Genomic DNA, 24322 nt, shown 5'->3' on the forward strand with positions numbered 1-24322 from the left:
TATCATTGAGAGTTTTACCCAAAACATTTTGATCAAGTACAACTGCCATAAAGGACAGACATAATTAGACCCATATCATGTTACTAGGGCTCTACCTTAGAATTGAATTTAGAGCAAAGTTTAAAGCACAACAGATAGTGCTACTCTGTTTTATTCACCCATTCACTTTTTGTCTCTTTATATTATATTGGGGAATAAGTCCATGTGTGAGACCAAAAAACTTGGCAAAAGAGAGGGAGAAAGACAGACAGACAGAGAGAATGCTTCTCAGCTGCTGATTGGTTAGTGAGCCTCCTAAATCACTTGCACAAGTTGTCATAACTACAAAAAACCAAGTAACTTAAGATTTAGATGTAGGTCAGGAATTGTAAAATCAACTTTTTACAAGGATCAAGCTAGTAGTAAATATTTGCCCAGAAGAATGCTGCCATCCAGAAATGGGGTTTACTGCCCCCTATTAGAAAGGAACACTTATTTTTTTCCCTTAATTCTTCATTTTCCAAAGTTAACTAATTTACAAAGCCCTATGTGGCAGCTGCTTCAAGATGGTCCTCAATAATTACTGCCTCTTGATAAAACACTGCTGTGCAATACCCCCTCATCCTCCATTTTGTATCATGGGCAGTCTGTGTGACCAACAGTGTATTGTGAAAGTATCTGTCACTCTGGAGATTATGTTATAAATAAATGAAGGTTTTATACTGGACACTGATGAACACTGATGCTCTTGGTTGTTGTTTTCTCTTTTGTCCCCCTTCCCCTCATTTTTTCCATTCTCTCCCCTTCCCTCTCTCCTCCTCTATCTCCTTCGCCCTTTCACTCGTGTGTCCCTTCATCTCTCTGTCATCACTCAATCTAGAGAAAGTCATAACTGTGAGCAGTCCCATAAGGTGGCTCACATGAAGAAAGATGGAAGCCTTCTGCAAGCAGCCAAATGTGTGAACTTGCAAGACGTTATATAGAAATGAAATCTCGTATGACCACAACCCAGCTCACTTCCTGATTGTAGCCTCGTGAAAAAGTGAGCCAAAACCAACCAGCTGAGCAATTCTCAGATTCTTGATCCCAGAGAAAATGTGAAATAATAAATGTCTGTTACTTGAAACTGCTGAATTTTGGAAGTAATTTGTTATAGAGTAGCAAATAATAAAGATTTTGGTACATATTAGTGTGATGCTGCTGTAATAAAAACTGAAAATGTAGGTGTCACTTTCGAAACAGGAAGTGGGCTTTGGGAATAGTATTAATGAAAGGCTGAAGTAACTTAAGCTGTTAATAGAATACTCACAGCCTTTAAGAAGGCTGCAGAAGAACTAGAAAAATGAGGTAAATATTATTGGAATTATGTAATAACAGAAAGTTTCATAACACTGTTGTCTTCAGTAAATTGGGAAGTAGAAAATGTGCCCAATGATTTGGGTGATCTATCTAGGGAAATAGCTAAGCAAAGTGTGGAAGGTGGCCCCTGGTTTCTTCTTGCTAATTATAGTAAAGTGCAAAAAGGAAGAGATAAACTAAAGGAAGAACTGTGATATGGTTTAGATGTTTGTCCCCTCTAAATATCATGTTGGAATGTGATTCTGAATATTGAAGGTGGGGTCTGATGGGATGTGATTGGATCATGGTCAAACCAACCCAACTGCCCCCATAGACTGTTCTTTTTGATAAACACAGAAATTGCCCCTTCTGGTCTTAAAAGGCTTAAAACTTGTTTTATCTGAGTTCCTTCCTCAGAAAAGGACCTTCGGGCCTCTCAAAGAAAATATCAAATAACTGTAACTCACCAGATGATGGCCCCACATCATGGATCCCTCGTTCACCATGATTGCTTCCTTGCCCCTTCCCTAATTCTTGTTTTCTTACACACTGCTATGTTTCTCCCCTGCTATATTGACTTCTAGTTTTAGTCAGTCAGGCAGATGGATGAGACTGAGTGCCCCATCGCCTTGGCCGCAGCTCCCAATTAAAGCCTTCTTCCTTGGCAATACTTGTTGTTTCAGTGATTGGCTTTCTGTGAAGCAAGCAGCAAGATCTACATCAAATTCCTGGTGCTTTGGTAACAATGGGGGTGGATCCCTCATGAATGATTTAGCACTATCCCCTTGGTGATAAGTGAGTTTTCCCTCAGTTCATGTGAGATCCAGTTGTTTAAAAGTCTGGGACCTCCTTTTTCTTTCTCTCTTGCCATGTGATATGCTGGCTTGTGCTTTGCCTTCCACCATAATTGTAATGTTTAAAAGTCTGGGACCTCCTTTCTCTTACTCTTTTGTCATGTGATATGTTGGCTTCTGCTTTGCCTTCTGCCATGATCGTAAGCTTCCTGAGGACCTTACCAGAGCTGAGCAGATACTGGTGTCATGCTTGCACAGACTGCAAGAGCATAAACCAATTAAACCTATTTTTTTGGGGGGGTCTCTCTCTGTCACCCAGTCTGGAGTGCAGTGGTATGATCTTGGCTCACTACAACCTCCACCTCCTGGGCTAAAGTAATTCTCGTGTTTCGGCCTCCTGAGTAGCTGGGATTACAGGCTTGTGACACCACACTCAGCTAAGTTTTGTATTTTTAGTAGTAGTTGGGTTTTGTCATGTTGGCAAGGCCAGTCTGAAACTCCTGGCCTCAAGTGCTCTGCTTGTCTCAGCCTCCCAAAGTGCTGGGCTTACAGGCATATTTCTTTTTTTCTTTTTCTTTTTGAGATGGAGTCTTGCTCTGTCACCCAGGCTGGGGTGCAATGGTACGATTTCGGGCCACTACAACCTCTGCCTCCCAGGTTCCAACAATTTTCCTGCTTCAGCCTCCTGAATAGCCGGGATTACAGGTGTGTGCCACCGCACTCAGCTAATTTCTGAATTTTTAGTAGACATGAGGTTTCACCATATTGGTCAGGCTGAGATATTTGTCTTTTTTTCCCCTTTTCTTTCTTTTTTTATTTTTGAGACAGAGTCTTGCTCTGTTGCCCAGGCTGGAGTGCAAAGGGCAACAGAGTGCAATGGTGTGATCGTGGCTCACTGCAACCTCTGCCTCCCGGGTTCAAGTGATTCTCCTGCCTCAGCCTCCTGAGTAGCTGAAATTACAGGTATCTGCCACCACGCCCAGCTAAGTTTTGTATTTTTAGTAGAGACAGGGTTTCGCCACGTTGGCCAGGCTGATCTTGAACTCCTGACCTCAGGTGGTCCACCTACTTCGGCCTCCCAAAGTGCTGGGATTATAGGCATGAGCCATCACTCTGGGCCGAGATATTTCTTTATAGCAATGCAAGAGCAGCTTAATGCAGACCGTTAAACAAAGAGACAGCAGGTATTGATTGTTTTGAAAATTCTCAGTCTATATAGAACACAAATAATGCCAAAATAAAGAACTGATTGTTGAGCAAAGATTAAATCAGGAAAATAGCTAGAAAAATATACTTCATAAAGGTGACTCGTTTTCTTCCAAATTTGACACTTAATGTTGTGGATCTCTTGTGAGTTGTTGTTGCTGTTTTGCAGGGTGGGAGGGGGGGAAATGTAACTTCATTAAACAAAAGAACTCTGGGAATTAACCAAAGGCTTACAGCCAACAAGGACTGTCTATTCAAGAAAATCAGCTGGATCTCAGTAAGCACAGCAAGCTATCATGGCATTTTAAACTGTACTATTCTTCTTTTGAGCTGAAGCTGCAAGGTAAAACAAATAAACAAACAAACAAATGCACTATTCTCATCCTTCCTCCTCAAGACATACAGAGCCCTCATGGCAAACACTGAGAGTCTTATGATTCTAGACATACAAGGAAACCTCTGCTCAATCATTAGCTGACCACTAAGCTAACTAGCTGAAGATCTCAGTGGGCACAGAATACAAAGAATACTAACTTAACAGAATTAGTTTAGAAAAGTCACTAAACAAAGAATAACCATAATGACACAGCAACAAAACACCTTAAGGCGGAACATAATCTGATTTCCAGTTGTCATAATGTATTATTTTAAAGATTTAGTTTTTAAACAAAACATTATGGAACATGCAAAGCAATAAAAATGTACCACACATGGAGGAGAAAGTCAACAGATGATGTCTCTGAGAAAGCCCAGATATTGGACTTAGCAGACAAAAAACTTTAAATCAGATATTTAAAGTATGTTCAAGAATGAAAGAACACCATGTATAAACAACTAAAGCATGAGGAAAATATTTCACCAAATAGGCAATTATATAAATAAACAGAAGTTATAACAAAGAACCATACAGCAATTGTAAAGTTTGAAAGTACACAAATTAAAATTAAAAATTCACTAAACACACTGGTAGATTTGAGCTGGCAGAAGAAAGAACCAATCAACTTGAAGATAGGTCGACTGAGATTATTCAGTCTAAGGACAGACTGAATAAAGGGGAAGGTAGGTAACTAGGTAGGTGAACAGAGCCTCAGAGACCTGTGGGACACCAATCAAATGTATCAAGATTTGCAAATGGTATTCCCAGAAGGAGAGAAGAGAGAAAAGCAGAAATAATATTTGAAGAAAATGACAATGCCCCTCAATTTGAAGAAAACATTTATTTGCACATCTAAGCAGCTCAACAAATGCCAAGCAGAATAAACTCAGAGATCAAATTCAGATGCATCCTAATCAAACCAAAGAAAAGAATAAATTTTGAAAGCAGCAAGAAAAAAAAATCATCACAAGTAAGGGACTAAACAAATCCTTAGCTAAATTGACCTAGAAAATAACTAGAGAAGGCCTGAGTTATCTTCTAAAACAAGAAATGAAAGAAGATATATCACCAATGTTCTTAAAGAAACACAAAAGAGGGGTTCTTTGGCAAGATGGCCGAATAAGAACAGCTCCAGTCTGTAGCTCCCAGCAAGATCAAAGCAGAAGGCCGGTGATTTCTGCATTTCCAAGTGAGGTACAGGTTCATCTCATTGGAACTGGTTAGGTAGTGGGTGCAGCCCATGGAGGGCGAGCAGAAGATGCGGTGTCACCTCACCTGGGAATCACGAGGGGTCAGGGAACTCCCTCCCCTAGCCAAGGGAAGCCCTGAGAGACTGCCATGAGGAACAGAGGACTCTGGCCCAGATACTACGCTTTTCCCATGCTTTGCAACCCACAGACCAGGAGATTCCCTCCAGTGCCTATGCCACTTGGGGCCTGGGTTTCAAGCACAAAATGGGGTGGCCATTTGGGCAGACATCGAGCTAGCTGTAAGAGTTTTTTTTTTTTTTCATATGCCAGTGGTGCCTGGAATGCCAGCGAGACAGAACCATTCACTCTCCTGAAAGGGGGCTGAAGCCAGGAAGCCAAGTGGTCTAGCTAAGCAGATCCCATCCCCACAGAGCCCAGCAAGCTAAGATCCATTGGCTTTAAATTCTCACTGTCAGCATAGCAGTCTGAAGTCAACCCGGGACGCTCAAGCTTGGTGGGGGGAGAAGTGTTTGCCATTTCTGAGGCTTGAGTAAGCAGTTTTCCCCTCATAGTGTAAACTAAGCTGCCAGGAAGTTCGAACTGGGCAGAGCCCACTGCAGCTCAGCAAAGCTGCTGTAGTCAGACTACAGCCTCTTTAGATTTCTCCTCTCTGGGCAGGGCATCTCTAACAAAAAAAAAAAAAAAAAAAAAGCAACAGCCTCAGTTAGGGGCTTATAGATCAAACGCCCATCTCCCTGGGACAGAGCACCTGGGGGAAGGGGCAGCTGTGGGTGCAGCTTCAGCAGACTTAAACACTCCTGCCTACTGGCTCTCAAGAAAGCAGCGGATCTTCCAGCACAGCACTTGAGCTCTGCTAAGGGACGACTGCCTCCTCAAGTGGGTCCCTGACCCCTGTGCCTCCTTATTGGGAGATGCCTTGCAGGAGGGGTCAGCAGACAACTCATACAGGAGAGATCTGGCTGGCATCTGGTGGGTGTCCCTCTGGAAAGAAGCTTCCAAAAAAAGGAAGAGGCAGCAATCTTTGCTGTTCTGCAGCCTCCACTGGTGACACAGGCAAACAAGGTCTGGAGTGGACCTCTAGAAAATCCCAGCAAACCTGCAGCAGAGGGGCCTGACTGTTACAAGGAAAACCAACTAACAGAAAGGACTAGCATCAACATCAATTAAAAAGACATCCACACAGAAACTCTATCTGAAGCTCACCAACATCAAAAACCAAGGGTAGATAAATCCATGAAGATGAGGAAAAAACAGTGCAAAAATGCTGAAAATTCCAAAAACCAGAATGCCTCCTCTCCTCCAAAGGAACACAACTCCTTGCCAGCAATGGAACAAAACTAGATAGAGAATGAGTTTGACAAATTGACAGAAGTAGGCTTCAGAAGGGGGGTAATAACAAACTCCTTCAAGCTAAAGGAGCATAACCCAATGAAAGGAAGCTAAGAACCCTGAAAAAATGTAGAGGAATTGCTAACTAGAATACCTAGTCTGGAGAAGAACATAAATGATCTGATAGACCTGAATAACACAGCACAAGAACTTCATGAAGCAAACACAAGTATCAATAGCCAAACTGATCAAGTGGAAAAAAGGGTATCAGAGACTGAAGATTAACTTAATGAAATAAAGCATGAAGACAAAATTAGAGAAAAACTAACAGAAAGAAACAAGGCCTCTAAGAACTATGGGACTATGTGGAAAGACCAAATCGACATTTGACTGGTGTACTTGAAAGTGATGGGGAGAATGGAATCAAGTTGGAAAACACACTTCAAGATATTATCTAGGAGAACTTCCCCAACCTAGCAAGACAGGCAAACATTCAAATTCAGGAAATACAGAGAACCCCAAGACACATAATCATCAGATTCATCAAGGTTGAAATGAAGGAAAAAATGCTAACTGAAGCCAGAGAGAAAGGTCAGGTTACCCACAAAGGGAAGCCCATCAGACTAACCACAGATCTCTCTGCAGAAACCCTACCAGCCAAAATAGAGTGAGGGCCATTATTCAACATTCTTAAAGAAAATAATTTTCAACCGAGAATTTCATATCCAGCTAAACTAAGCTTCTTAAGCAAAGGAGAAATAAAATCCCTTACAGACACGCAAATGCTGAGAGATTTTGTCACCACCAGGCCTGCCTTACAAGAGTTCCTGAAGGAAGCACTAAACATGGAAAGGAAAAACCAGGACCACCCACTGCAAAAACATACCAAATAATAACGACCATCAAACTATGAGGAAAATGTATCAACTAATGGGCAAAATAACCAGCTAGCATCATAATGACAGGATAAAATTAACATATAACAATATTAACCTTAAATGTAAACAGGCTAAATGCCCCAATTAAAAGACATAGACTGGCAAACTAGATAAAGAGAAAGATTCATTGGTGTGCTGTATTTAGGAGACCCATCTCATATGCAAAGACACACATAGGCTCAAAATAAAGGGATGGAGGAATATTTACCAAGCAAATGGAAAGAAAAAAAAAAAAAACACCAGGGGTTGCAATCCTAGTCTCTGATAAAACAGATTTGAAACCAACAAAGATCAAAAAAGACAAGGAAGGGCACTACATAATGATAAAGGGATCAATGCAACAAGAACAGCTAAGTATATTAAATATGTATGCACCCAATACAGGAGCACCCAGATTCATAAAGCAAGTTCTTAAGAGACCTACAAAGAGACTTAGACTCCCACACAATAATAGTGGGAGACTTTAACACCCACTGTAAATATTAGATCAACGAGGCAGAAAATTAACAAGGATATTCAGGACCTGAACTCAGCTCTGGACCAAGCAGACCTAATAGACATCTATACAATTCTCCACCCCAAATCGACAAAATATATATTCTTCTCAGCACCACATTGCACTTATTCTAAAATTGACCACATAATTGGAAGTAAAACACTCCTCAGCAAGTGCAAAAAAACAGAAATAGCAGTCTCTCAGACCACAGTGCAATCAACTTAGAACTTAACTCAGGATTAAGAAACTCACTCAAAACCACACTACTACAAGGGAATTGAACAACCTGCTCCTGAATTACTGGGTAAATAATGAAATTAAGGCAGTAATAGAGAAGTTCTTTGAAACCAACAAGAACAAAGACACAATGTACCAGAATCTCTGGGATACAGCCAAAGCAATGTTTAGAGGAAAATTTATAGCACTAAATGCCCACAAGAGAAAGCAGGAAAAGATCCAAAATCAATACCCTAACATCACAATTAAAAGAACTAGAGAAGCAAGAGCAAACAAATTCAAAACCTAGCGGAAGACAAGAAATAACTAAGATCAGAGCAGACTGAAGGAGACAGAGACATGAAAGACTCTTCAAAAAGAATCAATGAATCCAGGAACTGGTTTTCTGAAAAAATCAACACAACAGACCACTTGCCAGACTAATAAAGAAGAAAAGAGAGAAGAAGAATCAAATAGACACAATAAAAAATGATAAAGGGAATATCACCACTGATTCCAGAGAAATAAAAACTACCATCAGAGAATACTGTAAACATCTCTATGTAAATAAACTAGAAAATCTAGAAGAAATGGATAAATTACTGGAAACATAAAGATTAAATCAGAAAGAAATCAAATCCCTGATTAGACAAATAACATGTCCTGAAATTGAGGCAGTAGTTAATGGGCCTACCAACCAAAAAAAGCCCAGGACCAGATGAATTCACAGCTGAATTATACCAGAGGTACCAAGAGGAGCTAGTACCATTCCTTCTGAAACTATTCTAAACAACAGAAAAAGAGGGACTCCTCCCTAACTCATTTTATGAGGCCAGCATCATCCTGATCCCAAAACCTGGCAGAGACACAACAAAAAAAGAAAATTTCAGGCCAATATCCCTGATGAGCATCAGTGTTCAAATCCTCAATAAAACACTGGCAAAGCAAATCCAGTAGCACATCAAAAAGCTTATCCACCATGATCAAGTGGGCTTCATCCCTGGGATGCAAGGCTGGTTCTACATATGCAAATCAGTAAATGTAATCCATCACATAAACAGAATCAATGACAAAAACCACATGATTATCTCGATAGATGCAGAAAAGGTCTTCGATAAAATCCAACACCCCTGTATGCTAAAAACTCTCAATAAACTAGGTACTGATGAAACGTATCTCAAAATAGTAAGAGTTATTTATGACAAACCCACAGCCAATATCATACTGAATGGGCAAAAGCTGGAAGCATCCCCTTCGAAAACCAGCACAAGACAAGGATGCCCTCTCTCACCACTCCTATTCAGCATAGTATTGGAAGTTCTGGCCAGGGCAATCAGGCAAGAGAAAGAAATAAAGGGTATTCAAATAGGAAGAGAGGAAGTCAAATTGTCTCTGTTTGCAGAGACATGATTGTATATTTAGAAAACCCCACTGTCTCAGCCCAAAATCTCCTTAAGCTGATTAGCAACTTCAGCAAAGTCTCACGATAAAAAAATCAATGTGCAAAAATCACAAGCATTCTTATACACCAATAATAGACAGACAGTCAAATCATGAGTGAACTCCCATTCACAATTGCTACAATGAAATACCTAGGAATACAACTTACAAGGGATGTGAAAGACCCCTTCAAGGAGAACTACAAACCACTGCTCAAGGAAATAGGAGAGCACACAAACAAATGGAAAAACATTCCATGCTTATGCATAGGAAGAATCAATATTGTGAAAATGGCCATACTGCCCAAAGTCATTTATAGACTCAATGCTATCCCTACCAAGCTACCATTTACTTTCTTCATAGAATTGGAAAAAACTAATTTCCATAGAGAAACCAAAAAAGAGCCCGTATAGCCAAGACAATCATAAGCAAAAAGAACAAAGCTGGAGGCAGCATGCTACCTGACTTCAAACTATACTACAAAGGCTATAGTAACCAAAGCAACATGGTACTGGTACCAAAACAGAGATACAGACCAATGGAAGAGAACAGAAGCCTCAGAAATAACACCACACATCTACAACCATCTGATCTTTCACAAACCTGACAAAAACAAGCAATGGGAAGAGGATTTTCTATTTAATAAATGGTGTTGGAAAAACTGGCTAGCCATATGCAGAAAACTGAAACTGGACCCCTTCCTTACATCTTATACAAAAATCAACTCAAGATGGATTGAAGACTTAAATTGTAAGACCTAAAACCATAAAAACCCTAGGCAATGCCATTCAGGACATAGGCATGGGCAAAGACTATATGACTAAAACACCAGAAGCAATGGCAACAAAAGCCAAAATTGACAAATGGGATCTAATTAAAGAACTTCTGCACAGCAAAAGAAATTATCATCAGAGTGAACAGGCAACCTACAGAATCGGAGAAAATTTTTGCAATCTATCCATCTGACAAAGGGTTAATATCCAGAATCTACAAAGAACAAATTTACAAGAACAAAAAACAATCCCATCAAAAAGTAGGTGAAGAATATGAACAGACACTTCTCAAAAGAAGATATTTATGTGCCAACAAACACATGAAAAAAGCTCATTATCACTGGTCACTGGAGAAATGCAAATCAAAACCACAATGAGATACCATCTCATGCCAGTTAGAACGGTGATCATTATAAAGTCAGAAAACAACAGATGCACTGTTCACAACAGTGCCCATCAATGATAAGTGCCCATCAATGATAAGACTGGATAAAGAAAATGTGGCACATATATACCATGGATTCCTATGCAGCCATAAAAAAAGGATGAGCCCATTTCCTTTTCAGTCCTTTTCAGGTGCATAGATGAAGCTGGAAACCATCATTCTCAGTAAACTAACACAAAAACAGAAAACCAAACATCACATGTTCTCACTCATAACAGGAGTTGAACAATGAGAACACATGAACACATGGACACAGGGAGGGAAACATCACACACTGGGGCCTGTCAGGGGGTGTGGGGCTAGGGGAGGGATAGCATTAGGAAAAATATCTAATGTAGATGATGGGTTAATGGGTGTAGCAAACCACCATGGCACATGTATACCTATGTAACAAACTTGCATGTTCTGCACATGTATCTCAGAACTTAAAATATAATTAAAAATAAATATATAAAATTAAATTAAAAATATAAAGAAACACAAAAGATTATTTAAAAATACTATAAAAAACAGTATGTCAATAAATTAGATAACCTGGATGAAATGGCCAAATTCCTAGAAGGACAGAAACTACCAAATTGACTCAAAAAGTAACAGAAAATATGAATAAACCTGTGAAAAGCAAAGGGACTGAATTCATAACCAAAAATCTACCCCAAAGAGGGACCCAGGAACAGATGGCTTCAATGGTAACCTCTACCAGATATTTAAAGAGAAATTAATCCCAATCCTTAAAAGCTCTTTAATAAAATAGAAGAAACACTTCCAACTATATTTATGATGTCAATATTATCCTGATATCAAAACTAGAGAAAGCATATGAAAACTATCAAATAAAAAACCCTATCTATTAGTAATACACATATTGGAAATATTGCAGGTTCAGTTCCAGATGATTGCAAAAAAGTGAGTATTCCAATAAAGGTAGTCACAAGAAGTTTTTGCTTTCCCAGTGCCTAAAAAATTATGTTTACACTATAGTCTATTAAGTGTGTAATAGCATTATGTCTGAAGAAGTACCCATACCTGTGGTGTAATGCTATATATTGGTTCTCATCCATGGTTCTTGGCTTGTAACTCCAACAGCCCTTATTACAGTCTTTGGTGTGTTAGGTCTCAGGAGCAGGCCCAGGAAACAGAATCTCTCCTGCCCTCCTTTCACCTGCCCCAAAACAGGGCTCTAATCACCTGCTTTTGTAACTATGGGTCTTAAGACCTTCCTTAGAGATGGTCTTGTCCTATACCCTGGAAGAAGGAATGCTGATGTCATGAAGCTTCCATAAAAATCGAAGAAGACTGGGTTCAGGAGGTTCCAGACAACTGAGCATGTGAAGGGCCCTGGAGGCTGGTGCACCCACCAGCTTCCAGGCCTGGAAGCTCCACACTCATTGCCCATGCCTTGCCTTACGCATCTCTTGATTGGTATCCTCTGTAATATCCTCCTAGATATTACTTATTCTAGTAATATCTGTAATAACTAGAATAAGCCAGTTAAGTATTTCCTTGAGTTCTATGAGCCACTCCAGCAAATTAATCAAACCCAAAGAGGGGATTCACGGAACCCCAACTTGAAGCCAATCAGTCAGAGAAGTTCCAGAGGTTGGGACTTGCAACTGGTATTTAAGGGTGGGGGCAGTCTTGGGAGCTAAGCCCTCACCCTGTGATATGTGACACTATCACCAAGTACACAGTATCAGAATTGAATTAGAGGGCACCCAGGTGGTGTCCACTGCTTGGTATGTGGGGAAAACCATCCAGGCCTCTAGTCACAGAAGTCTTCTGCATTGCTGACTACTATTGTGGTGGTATGAAAATAGAGGAAAAAAGCGCAGACTGAGAGAGTTTTTCCTGACAAAATACCTTAATTTAAGAATACTTTATTGTTAAAAAAATTCTGACAATCATCTCCATCTTCAGTGAGTGGTAATCTTTTTGCTGGTGGAGAATCTTGCCTCAATGTTGACACCACCTGCTGAATGATCAGGGTGGTGGCTGCTGAAGGGTGAAGTGGTTGTAGCAGTTTTTTAAATTAAAACAATGAAATTTGCCCACTGATTGATTCTGCTTTCATGAAACACTTATCTGTAGCATGTGATGCTATTTGATGGCATTTTACCCCAAGTAGAACTTGCTTCAAAATTGGAGTTAATCCTCTCAAACCCTGTCACTCCTTTATCAACTAAGTTTATGGAATATTCTAAATCCTTTGTTGTCATTTCAACAATGCTCACAGCATCTTTGCCAACAGTAAATTCCCTCTCAGGAAAGCAGTTTCTCTGCTCATCCATAAAAAGCAACTCGTCATCTGTTCAAGTTTAAACAAGAGATTGCAGCAATTCAGTCACATCTTCAGGATCTACTTCTCTTTTTAGTTCTCTTGCTGTTTCGACCATATCTGCAATTGTTTCCTCTTGAAGCCCTCAAAGTTATATATGAGGGTTAGAATCAACTTCTTCCAAACTTCTGTTAATTCTAACATTCTGACCTCCTCCCATGACTCAGTAATGTTCTTTTTTTTTTTTTTTTTTTTGGCAACCTCCGCCTCCTGGGTTCAAGTGATTCCCCTGCCTCAGTTCCCCGAGTAGCTGAGACTACAGGTGTGCACCACCACAACCGGCTAATTTTTTTTTTGGTATTTTAGTAGAGACAAGGTCTCACCATGTTGCCAGGACAGTCCCGATCTCCTGACCTTGTGATCTGCCCGCCTCAGCTCCCCAAAGTGCTGAGATTACAGGCATGAGCCACTGCAACCTGCCGAATCAGCAATGTTCTTAATGGCATTTAGTGAATACTTCCTAGAAGGTTTTCAATTTACCTTGCCCAGATCTACCAGAGGAATCACTATCCACGGCAGCTATAGCCTTACAAAATGCATCTTTTATAATAAAACTTGAAAGTAGAAATTAGTCCTTGATCCATAGGCTGCAGAATAGACGTTCTTGTTTTCAGGGCATGAAAACAACATTAATATCCTTGTATATCTCCATCAGAGCTCTTAGGTAATCACGTGCATTTTCGGTGAGCTGCAATATTTTTAAAGGAATTCTTTTTGCTGAGTGGTAGGTCTCAACAGTGGATGTGATGGGTAATACACAACTTGATTGGAATGAAGGATGCAAAGTATTGTTCCTGGGTGTGTCTGTGAGGGTATTGCAAAGAAGATTAACATTTGATTCAGTGGACTAGGAGAGGCAGACCCACCTTCAATCCAGGTGGGCACCATAAAATCAGCTGCCAGCTCAGCTAAGATAAAAGCAGGCAGAAGAATGTGGAAAAATTAGTCTGGGTAAGTCTTCTGGCCTCCATCCTTCCCCGCACTGGATGCTTCCTGTCCTTGAATATCAAACTCCAAGTCCTTCAGCTTTAGGACTCTTCAGCTTTTGAACCAGTGGTTGGACAAGGGCTCTTGGGCCTCCAACAACATAGTGAAGGCTGCACTGTCGGCTTCCCTACTTTTGAGGTTTTGGGACTCAGACTGGCTTCCTTGCTCCTCAGCTTGCAGAGAGCCTATTGGGGGACTTCAACTTGTGACTGTGGGAGTCAATACTCTACGATAAACTCCCTTTCATATATACATCTATCCTATTAGTCCTGTCCTATTAAAGAACCCTGACTAATACAGATTTTAGTACTGGAGTGGCTCTAGAGAAAAAAAAGTTTAAAGATGGAATTTTTCAGTTGGTTTTGGGGTTTCTGGAATTGGCTGCTTAATATGATTAGACCCAAAAATGTTAAGGACTATACTTCTAATAGTATGGAGAACACTGATAGTCCTTGGCATGAATTGTTTAAAGAGTTACGCAAATAAATGCATTTGATGTTCCTAATTCACCGCTTGTGAGAGGCAAAGAGTTTAGTGACTCTATACATATTACCTTTGACCATATGTAAAGAACCAAGGAATATAATGAAGTTGGTTGACTGCTCCTAAGTTCACCAGCCAAAGTGATGAAAGAAAACTATGAACTCAGGGATTCTATCTCTCGGCCCAAGAGGAACATACTGAGTCTCAAATCTTCTAAGATTGCCCTGATTAAGAGTTTTATCTCCTGCCAAGAAATAGCTGAAATTGTGGAAAATCAGACACAAGCTCTTATAATGCAAGTGGCTTACCTGCAATAAAAGGTGCACACACAGCCTTGCAAGGTGTTTACTGTTAAAGTGAGGGCACCGATTGTAAAAAAAATGGGACTTCTGGGAGAACCCTGATGAGGCTGGGGGCACTCAGCTCCTAAATTCTGATGAGCCTTTTTTGCCAGAGGAAACAGCCTCCCCAGTCCCAGTGGTGGCAATATCCCCAACCCATTCGCTCCCCAACCCTGGCGGCCATCAGCCTTTCTACCATTGTCTGAGATGTATCCAACACTGCCTGAGGCAATAGTGATGGCCTCCCAAGCAGCTGCCAGGCAAGGCAATGCTGATTCACCTCAGGACCCACCCCCAACATCTTTGTTTGCTTCCAGACCTGTAACTAAATTCCTGGCAGACCCCTAAAGGTGAGGTTTAAAGTGTGACCCACTATGAGGTGTACTACACTCCAAGATAACTGCTTGAGTTTTCTAGTTTATACAAGCCTCCCTGGAGAACAGGTATGGGAATGAATATTAACGGTGTGGGATAATGGCGGAAGAAATGTAAAGTTGGATCAGGCCGAATTTACTGATTTGGGCTCACTACGCAGGAATTTTGCAATTAATGTTGCAGCTTGGGGAGTTTTTTTTTTTTTTTTTTTCTGTGTCTTAAGGACTTTTTTTTTTTTTTAAATTATACTTTTAAGTTCTGGGGTACATGTGCAAAACATGCAGGTTTGTTACATAGGTATACATGTGCCATGGTGGCTGGGGAGTTAAAAAAGGTTCTCATAGTTTATTTGCTTGGTTAGCTGAAATATAAATTAAATGATGGGCTCAAGGCCAGGAGCAGTGGCTTATGCCTATAATCCCAACACTTCGGGAGGCAAAGGCAGGCGGATCATTCGAGGTCAGGAGTTTGAGACTAGCCTGGCCAACATGGTGAAACTGCATCTCAACTAAAAATATAAGGTGGGTGCCTTTAATCCAAGCTATTTGGGAGGCTGAGGCAGGAGAATTGCCTGAACCTGGGAGGTGGAGGTTGTAGTGAGCCGAGATTGTGTCATGCACTCCAGCCTGGGTGACAGAGCAAGACTCCATCCCTGCACCCCCAACAACCCCCTAAAAAAGATGGCCTTCTTTGAGAAAGCTAGAAATGCCTGATCTCCCTTGATTTAATGTAGAGGAAGGGATCTAAAGGCTTAGGGAGATTGAGATGTTAGAGTGAATTAGTCACTTTAGACCTACTCATCCCAGCTGGGAGGTTCCAGAAGACATACTCTTGACTGATGCTTTGCAAAACAGATTTACAAAGGCAGCATTTGCATCCTTAAAGAGCTCTGTTATTGCTCCTCTGTATGCCAGATTTTACAGTGGAAACCATGGTCACTTAACTACGAAATTTAAATGCAACAGGAGTAATTGGATCCCAAGGTGGCAGGGGCCAAGTGGCAGTACTCAACTATCAATGGCAAGGTGGGCGTAGTTACCATAATGAACAGCAGAGGCAAAGCAGCAATCAGAATAGTCTGACCCATATAGAGCTCTGGCATTGGCTAATTAATCACAGTGTTCTGAGAAGTAAAACTGATAGGAAGCCTATTGCATTCTTAACTTATATAAACAGAAAACTTCCAGGTAGAGTGAACAAAAGACTGATGTGAATTATTAAAAAAAAGATTCACAGCTCGTCATTCAATTTCCAGACCTTGAACTACTTACAGACCCAGAACCCCTTGAATGAAGCGGAGGCTGGGTCCCTTTGAGGAATGACTCCACTACACTACTGACAATTTATGCTATTAATTTTTCTCCCATACTTCCCCAAGGAGACCTTTTACCAGGGTAATTGTGCATTGGGGAAAGGGAAATGGTCAGACATTTTAGGGACTACTGGACACTAACTCTGAGCTGACACTGATTCCAGGGGACTCAAAATGTCATTGTGGTCTTCCAGTTGAAACAGGGGCTTATGGAGGTCAGGTAATTAATGGAGTTTTAGCTCAGATCTGACTTACAGTGGGTCCCCAGACTCATCCTGTGGTCATTCCCCAGTGTCAGAATTGGCATAGACACACTTAGTAGCTGGCGAATCCCCACACTGGTTCCCTGACTGGTAGAGTGAGGGCTATTTGGTAGGAAAAGCCAAATGGAAGCCATCAGAGCTGCACTACCTAGAAAAACAGTAAATTAAAAACAGTATTGCATCCCTAGACGGATTGCAGAGATTAGTGCCATCATCAAGAACTTAACAGACACAGGAGTGGTGATTCTCACCACATCCCTGTTCAACTTCCTATTTGGCCTGTGCGGAATACAGATGGATCTTGGAGAATGACAGTGGATTGTCATAATCTTAACCAAGTGGTGACTCCAACTGCGGCTGCTATACCAGATGTGGTTTCATTGCTTGAGCAAATTAATACATCTCCTGGTACCTGGTACGCAGCCATTGATTTGGCAAATGCCTCTTTCTCCATTCTGCCCATAAGGCCCACCAGAAGCAATTTGCCTTCAGCTGGCAAGGCCAGCAATATACCTTTACTGTCTTACATCAGAGGTATAGCAACTCTCTGGCTTTGTGCCACAATCTTGCTCCCAGAGATCTTGATCATTTTTCCCCTCCACAAGGTATCACACTGGTCCATTACATTAATGACATTACATCCAGCGAGCAAGCAGCAGCAAACACAATGGACTTATCAGTGAAACATTTGTATGCCAGAGGATGGGAAATAAATGACTAAAATTCAGGGACCTTCTACCTCGGTAAAATTTCTAGGGGTCCAGTGGTGTGGGGTCCATTGAGATATCCCTTCTAAAGTGAAGGACAAGTTGCTGTACCATGAAAGAGGTACAATGCCTAGTGAACCAATTTCGATTTTGGAGACAACACACTCCTCATTTGGGTGTGTTAATACTGCCAATTTATCGAGTGACCCAAAGGACTGCCAGTTTTGAGTGGGGGCCAGAACAGAAGGCTGTGTAGCAAGTCCAGGCTGCTATGCAAGCTGCTCTGCCACTTGGGCCATATGACCCCACAGATCCAATGGTGCTTAAGGTGTCAGCGGTAGATGGGGATGCTATTTGGAGCCTTTGGTAGTCCCCATAGGTAAATCACAGTAGAGACCTCTAGGATTTTGGAGCAAGGTCCTGCCATCTTCTGTAGATAAATATTCTCCTTTTGAGATAGCTCTTGGCCTGTTACTTGGCTTTGGTAGAAACTGGATGTGTAACTATGGGTCATCAAGTCACTATGTGACCTGAAATATCATGAACTGTGCTTTCTAACCCATTTAGCCATAAAGTAGGGCATGCAGAGCAGCATTCCATTATCAAATGAAAGTGGTATATACATGATCAGGCTCTAAGAGGTCCTGAGGGCACAAATAATTTCCATGAGGCAGTGGCTCAAATGCTCAGGGTCCCTATTCCTGCAACTATGCTTTCTCTGTGCCAGCCTGCACTGATGGCCTCACGGGGAGTTCCTTATGATCAGTTGACAGAAAAAGAAGAAAAGGGCCTAGTTTATAGATAGCCCTGCACAATACGCAGGCACCACCTGAAAATGGACAGCCACAGCATTACAGCCCCTTTCTAGGACATCCCTGAAGGACAGTGATAAAGGGAAATCTTCCCAGTGGGCAGAACTTTGAGCAGTACACCTTGTTGTGTACTTTTCTTTGAAGTAGAAGTGGCCAGATGTGCGATTATATACCGATTCACGGGCTGTAGCCAATGGTTTGGCTAGATGGTCGCAGACTTTAAAGAATCATGATTGGGAAACTGGTGACAAAGAAATTTGGAGAAGAGGTGTGTAGATGGACCTCTCTGAGTACTCAAAAACTGAAAATATTTGCATCTCATATGAGTGCTCACCAATGGGTGACGTCAGCAGAGGAGGATTTTAATAATCAAGTGGATAGGATGACTCGTTCTTGTCTGGTAGAGAACTTTTGGCCTCGTTCCCCAGTCATGCGGAAAAGGCCTAATTCCCAATAAAGGAGGCCCTTCCTCCCCCACAGGGAGGGTCCCTTATCTCACTCTATCCTGGCCCGGCCCGAGGCCAGCAACCTTTCTGCCCAGCAACCCCCCCGGGGCCAATCACCATCCGCCCCCGTAGCCTCCCGTCCCACAAGCTCCCGCCCGGCAGGTTTTCTGCCCAGCAACCAACCCAGTCAATCGCTAGATCAGCTCTCCTATCGCTTTTCTGCCCAGCAACCAACCTGGCCAATCGCTACCTGCCAGATCAGCCTTCCTACCGCCCCAGGCCCTCAGTCCCTATAAAACCGACCGAACAAAGCAAGCGCGCGCGATTCCTCCCTTCCCGCTTGAGTCGCCCGGAGATCCCAATAAAGCTGGTACCGGTCACCATGCGTCCTGCCTCGTGTCTATCGAGCGCCTGCCTCTGTGGGTCGGGGTCCCACAGCCGGGGTCGCACAAGTGGTGCCGAAACCCGGGAGCGCGGGCTGCCGGCCTGGCCACAGCCCCCTCCCCCGGCGACCCTTTTGGATTCGACATCTCTACACTCCGAATAAGGTAAGTTCATTTTTTTTCTCTTACCTTTCCTTCCACGTGGTGTGCACAGTAGTCCCTCCCAACTCTCCGGACCCCTCGCCTAGCGTCGGCCGACCCGAGGAAGGTCCTCCGTTCCGGCTCCAGGAGCCCTTCCGGGAACTGCCAGACAGGGGACGCCCTCTCTGACTATTCCCTCCGTTAATTCTCTGGGTATCTGCAGTGCTAGGGGGACGCCTCTTCTTGCATCTACCCAGCCGTTGGCAGGGAACCACTGCTGCGCACGCCATGGGGAACGCGGAGTCCAAAATACCCCCTAACACCCCTCTTGGGTGTTTATTGCGAAACTTCTCCAAATTGGGATACTCGTAAACCTTGAGGTGAAAGAAACTTATTTTCTTGTCTCAAGTGGCATGGCCTCAGTACCAGCTCGATAACTAGTCACATTGGCCCCCGACTGGCACTTTCGATTTCAACATCCTTCGTGACCTTGACAATTTCTGCCGCCGTACAGGCAAAGATCGCGAGGTGCCTTATGTACTGGCTTTTTGGGATCTCCGTACCCACCCGGACCTTTGTTCCACTTGCTCTACTCATCAGGTTCTTTTAGCTCAGGTCCCTCGCAACACCTCCTCCACTATCTCCATTACCTCTCCCCCGCCTTACTCAACACAGGAAGAGCTGCCTGAACATCTGTCTCCTCCCTCTGCACTTCCTGCCTCAGAGGCCTTGCCTCGCCCTTCCCCCACTCCCTCCGCGCCTCCTCCTCTGGAGCTTTCTCTCTTTCTCCCTCTCAAAATGGTGGCCGTACCATGCCCTTAAGATGGCGGCCACTTCTTGCTCTTAGCTTTCTCTTCCACCTAAGATGGCAGCTGGACCGCACCCTTAAGATGGCGGCAGCTTTCTATTTTTAACTCTACTTTCTCCCGCTTTCTATTTTTAACTCTACCATCTCCCGCTTTCTACTTTAATTCTATTTTTCTCCTTTCTTCCTAATTCTGGTGTGAGTGAGTGAGTTTATGTGTAGTCCCACGGCCTAACAGCTACAGGGGCTTGTGTGGGCCTCAACCCGCAGTTCCACGGGAACGTGGCCAGGAAGGCATCAGACTGGTCTCCCATCTGGGGGGCACCCACCCTTTGTCCATCAGTCTTATATGTGGTGCTGTCTTTATTGTAGCCTCTAATTTTGCCATGTGGCAAATAGCCCTAGCCCTATCTCTTTTTATTTTCTTCCTTATTATAATCATTATAGCCTGCAGGTTTTCTCAGCCACCCCTCTCCGGGAAAGGAACTCTTCTGCCCGTGTTGGGTGTAGTACTTGTTCCTATCCCTTCCTTGCCTCCAACTGACCCACAAAAGTCAACTATGGGGAACCAGAAGTCCCGCTTAGACCCCAAGTCATCATTAGGATGCCTAGCCCAAAACCTACCCAAACTAGGGCTTTCCATACAGAAAAGAAAAAAATGCCTTCTTTACCATTCCTCTACACTCTAAGTCTTACTTTCTCTTTAAAAATCCTTTAGTCAGCTTTCTCTGACTTCTCTACTCAACTCGGCTACTTTGTTTCCTCTTCCATCCCGTTCCCCCTCCGCAGCCCATTCCTGTCCTAAGCTAATGGATACATTTGTTACACCTTGGGAGGGCCTGTCTAACCTTTCTCTCTCTAGCCCAGACCTTGCCTTTTTGTAAATAGGAGTTCAATAGTGACAGCAGAGGGGTAACGAAAAGTAGCCTATGCAGCCTATGCAGTAGTTACAGATTCAGCCACCCTCGAGGCACGTCGCCTCCCCAGTGGACCTACTGAATAAGGCCACCTTAACTAACCAACTCAGGCCCTCGAGATGAAGGTGACTGTTAATAATGGTGCTGGTAATGAAAGTGGTAATGATGATGAAGGTATGATGAAGGCATAATGAAGGTGATAAAGGTGACGGTAGTGTGTTGTAGGTGATAATGGAGGCGATGGTGGTAATGGTAAAAGTGGTGATCATAATGAAGGTTATGGTAATGGTGATGATGGTAACGATAGTGATGGTAAAGGTGATGATGCTAAAGGTAGTAATGATAAAGATTATAGTAATGATAGTAGTAATAATAAGGGTAATAATAAAGGTGCAACAATCCCCCCGCTTCCTCCATCTCCTAATTACAACCTAGCCTCTCCCGTTAGTACTCCTCCACCTCCTGATGACAACCTAGCCTCTCCCGTTAGTGCACACACCGGCTCGCACAGTGCTCCTAGCGATGAAGCCTCCCTCCATTGCCCCCTCCGCGAGGTGGCTGGAGCAGAGGGTATTATCCGAGTGCATGTTCCCTTCTCCCTCTCTGATCTGTCAGCCATTAAAAAACGCCTAGGATCTTTCTCCACCAATCCTACTGCTTACACCAAAGAATTCCGCTACCTTACTCAGGCATATGATTTAACCTGGCATGACACATTTGTAATCCTATCCTCCACCCTTACCCTAGACGAGCGTGACCGGATTTTTACAGCAGCCCGGGAACACACTAATCAGATACATCTGACTAACAACCAAATGCCAGTAGGCGTGGCAGCGGTCCCCAAGGCCGACCCTAACTGGGATTATCAGGACGGTCGGGATGGCCGCCGCCGCCAAGACCAAATGCTACAGTGCCTCCTGGCGGGCATGCAAAGTGCAGCCCAAAAGGTAGTCAATTACGATAGGTTAAGGGAAATAACTCAGGGACCCGATGAAAAACCAGATGGCTTTCTTGACCGCTTGACTAATGCTATGATCCTCCATATTCAGCTGGATCTGGCCTCCTTAGCAGGAGCTACAGTCCTAGCCACCCACTTTATCTCCCAGTCAGCGGCTGATATAAGGAGGAAGCTTAAAAAGGCTGAGGAAGGCCCCCAGACTCCCATACGAGACCTAGTAAACATGGCATTTAAGGTCTTTAATGGTTGAGAGGATAAGGCTGAGGCCACCCGACAGGCCCACTTACGGCAGAAGGTAGGCCTCCAAGCCCGCGCTCTTGTAGCAGCCCTGAGGCCGGCAATCTACCAAACATCTGGTGAGGGAGGTCCATCGAAACCTGTCCGAAATGCTTTAAGGGCCCCGCCTGGGTCCTGCTATAGATGTGATCAAGAGGGACATTGGGCCCGGCAGTGCCCCTGTCCTCGTCCACCTCCTGGACCTTGCCCAAACTGCAAACAGACTGGACATTGGAAGGTTGATTGCCCATCCTGGACCAAAGGCCCACTCCCCGCACCTCTATGTGAGGAGCAGGCTGGTCCGTGGGAAGCAATCCCTCCCCTTGAATTACTTGGCCTTCTGGATGACTGATGCAGCCTGGACTCGAGGACCCCCATCACCCTTGCCGAGCCCAGGGTAACACTGCAGGTAGCGGGTAAGTCCATTTCTTTTAGTGGACACGGGGGCTGCCTTCCTACTCAGGGCCTAGTACACCTTCCCAGGTCACGGTCATGGGAATTGAGGGAAGGCCTTTCTGTCCTAACCAAACTCCTCCCCTAGCCTGTGTCCTCGAGGGACATCCCTTCTCTCACTCCTTTTTAATCATACCCTCATGCTCAGTTCCCTTGCTAGGACGAGATATACTCCAGGCTGTGGGGGCCACTCTTCAACTTACTAATCTCAAATACACGAAGTCAAACCCCTCACATACACACCTCCTACTGTCTCTCCTAACTGAGACTACGCCCTGTCTTAACCCTTTGCTTCAACCCCCATCCCTCCCAATATAGTCAATGCCACCCAAATCTCAAGCTCTGATGCTGCCCAAAGAGGCTGCGGTCATCCACTGCCGAGGGCACCAAGCTCAGCAGGATGTCGTTTCTCGGGGCAATGCAAGGGCAAATGTGGTAGCAAAGGCTCTAACTAGTACCAGGCCAGCTCCCGCTCCAGTTCTGTTCCTTACCGCAGCTACATCACCAATGTACTCACCATCAGGAAGACAGGACCTTATATAAAAGGGTAAAACCGAGTCTAACCAGGGCTGGATCTTCCTAAATAATATCGCCCTCCCACGGGAACAGGCTCCTACAATTATTGCCGAAATCCACCAATCCTTACATATAGGGCCCAAGGCATTGTACCACTTTATATAACCCCTCTTTTATTCACCAGGCCTACAACAGACAATTGAGCAGTTACACAAAACATGTGTCACTTGCTCTAAGGTCTCGTCTCAGGGAAGCCTAAAGCTGCAGTTTCCCACCCACCAAATTCACGGCAACCTGCCAGCTCAGGATTGGCAAATTGATTTCAGCCATATGCCCACTCACAAAAAACTTCGCTACCTCCTAACCTTTGTAGATACCTTTTCAGGTTGGATTGAAGCTTTCCCTACCTCTCGTGAAACAGCAGACACAGTAGCCTCCATTCTTATTCAAGAGATCATCCCCCGCTTCGGCCTACCTGCCACCATCCAGTCAGACAACGGTCCAGCATTCATAGCCCAGGTAGTCCAGCTGGTCGTCAAGTCTCTCAACATCTCCTGGGAAACTACACATCCTCTACCACCCTCAGTCATCGGGTAAGGTCGAATGGGCCCACGGGATTCTCAAAGACCATTTGGCCAAACTGACCATTGAGGTAAAACTTTCTTGGCCTACTCTCCTACCTCTTGCTCTAGCCTGGATCCGAGCCACCCCACAGGAACCAACAGGCCTTAGCCCCTTTGAGCTGCTGTACGGTCGCCCTTTTCTGCTCTCAACCCCACCACCTCCTGACGCTGCTCCTTTAGAAGGATACCTCCCCTATTTCACCCTTCTCCGAAGCCTTCTTCGTGAGCACGCCAACGTCTCTCTTCCTCATCCCACACAATCTTCTGAAAACCCCCCAGCAATTTCCCCCGGAGACTCGGTTCTCATTAAAAATCTCACCCCAAAACCTCTCACTCTAAGGTAGGAAGGCCCGTACACGGTCATCCTCACCACCCCTTCTGCCATAAAAATAGCTGAGGTCTCGTCCTGGATTCACCTTTCGCGGGTTAAAAAAGCTCGCCATGGCACCCCTCCCAACTGGAGGGCCACCCCTACTGGCCCTCTATCTCTTAAACTTACCAAAACCTAACTCTCTCGTCAAGTAATTAATTATGTTAATCTGTTCTCATTTACCATTCAAGTTGTCCAGGACCAGCTTAATTCCCTTGCAGAAGTCATCTTACAGAACCGCCGAGGTCTGGACCTGCTCACGGCTGAAAAAGGAGGCC

The 24322-nt window shown here is 43.7% G+C and overlaps 1 protein-coding gene across 13 annotated transcripts in view; it reads right to left on the reverse strand.

The window, feature by feature from the left end:
* The window catches only part of LCORL (ligand dependent nuclear receptor corepressor like), a 200321-nt gene that overhangs the window by 65341 nt on the left and 110658 nt on the right, over nt 1-24322 (reverse strand). The gene's annotated exons all lie outside the window — the stretch shown is intronic.

Source organism: Aotus nancymaae, unplaced genomic scaffold (genome assembly GCF_030222135.1).
Source record: "Aotus nancymaae isolate 86718 unplaced genomic scaffold, 86718_ANA_hifiasm-v0.15.2.pri h1tg000006l, whole genome shotgun sequence".
NCBI classification, from domain to species: domain Eukaryota; kingdom Metazoa; phylum Chordata; class Mammalia; order Primates; family Aotidae; genus Aotus; species Aotus nancymaae.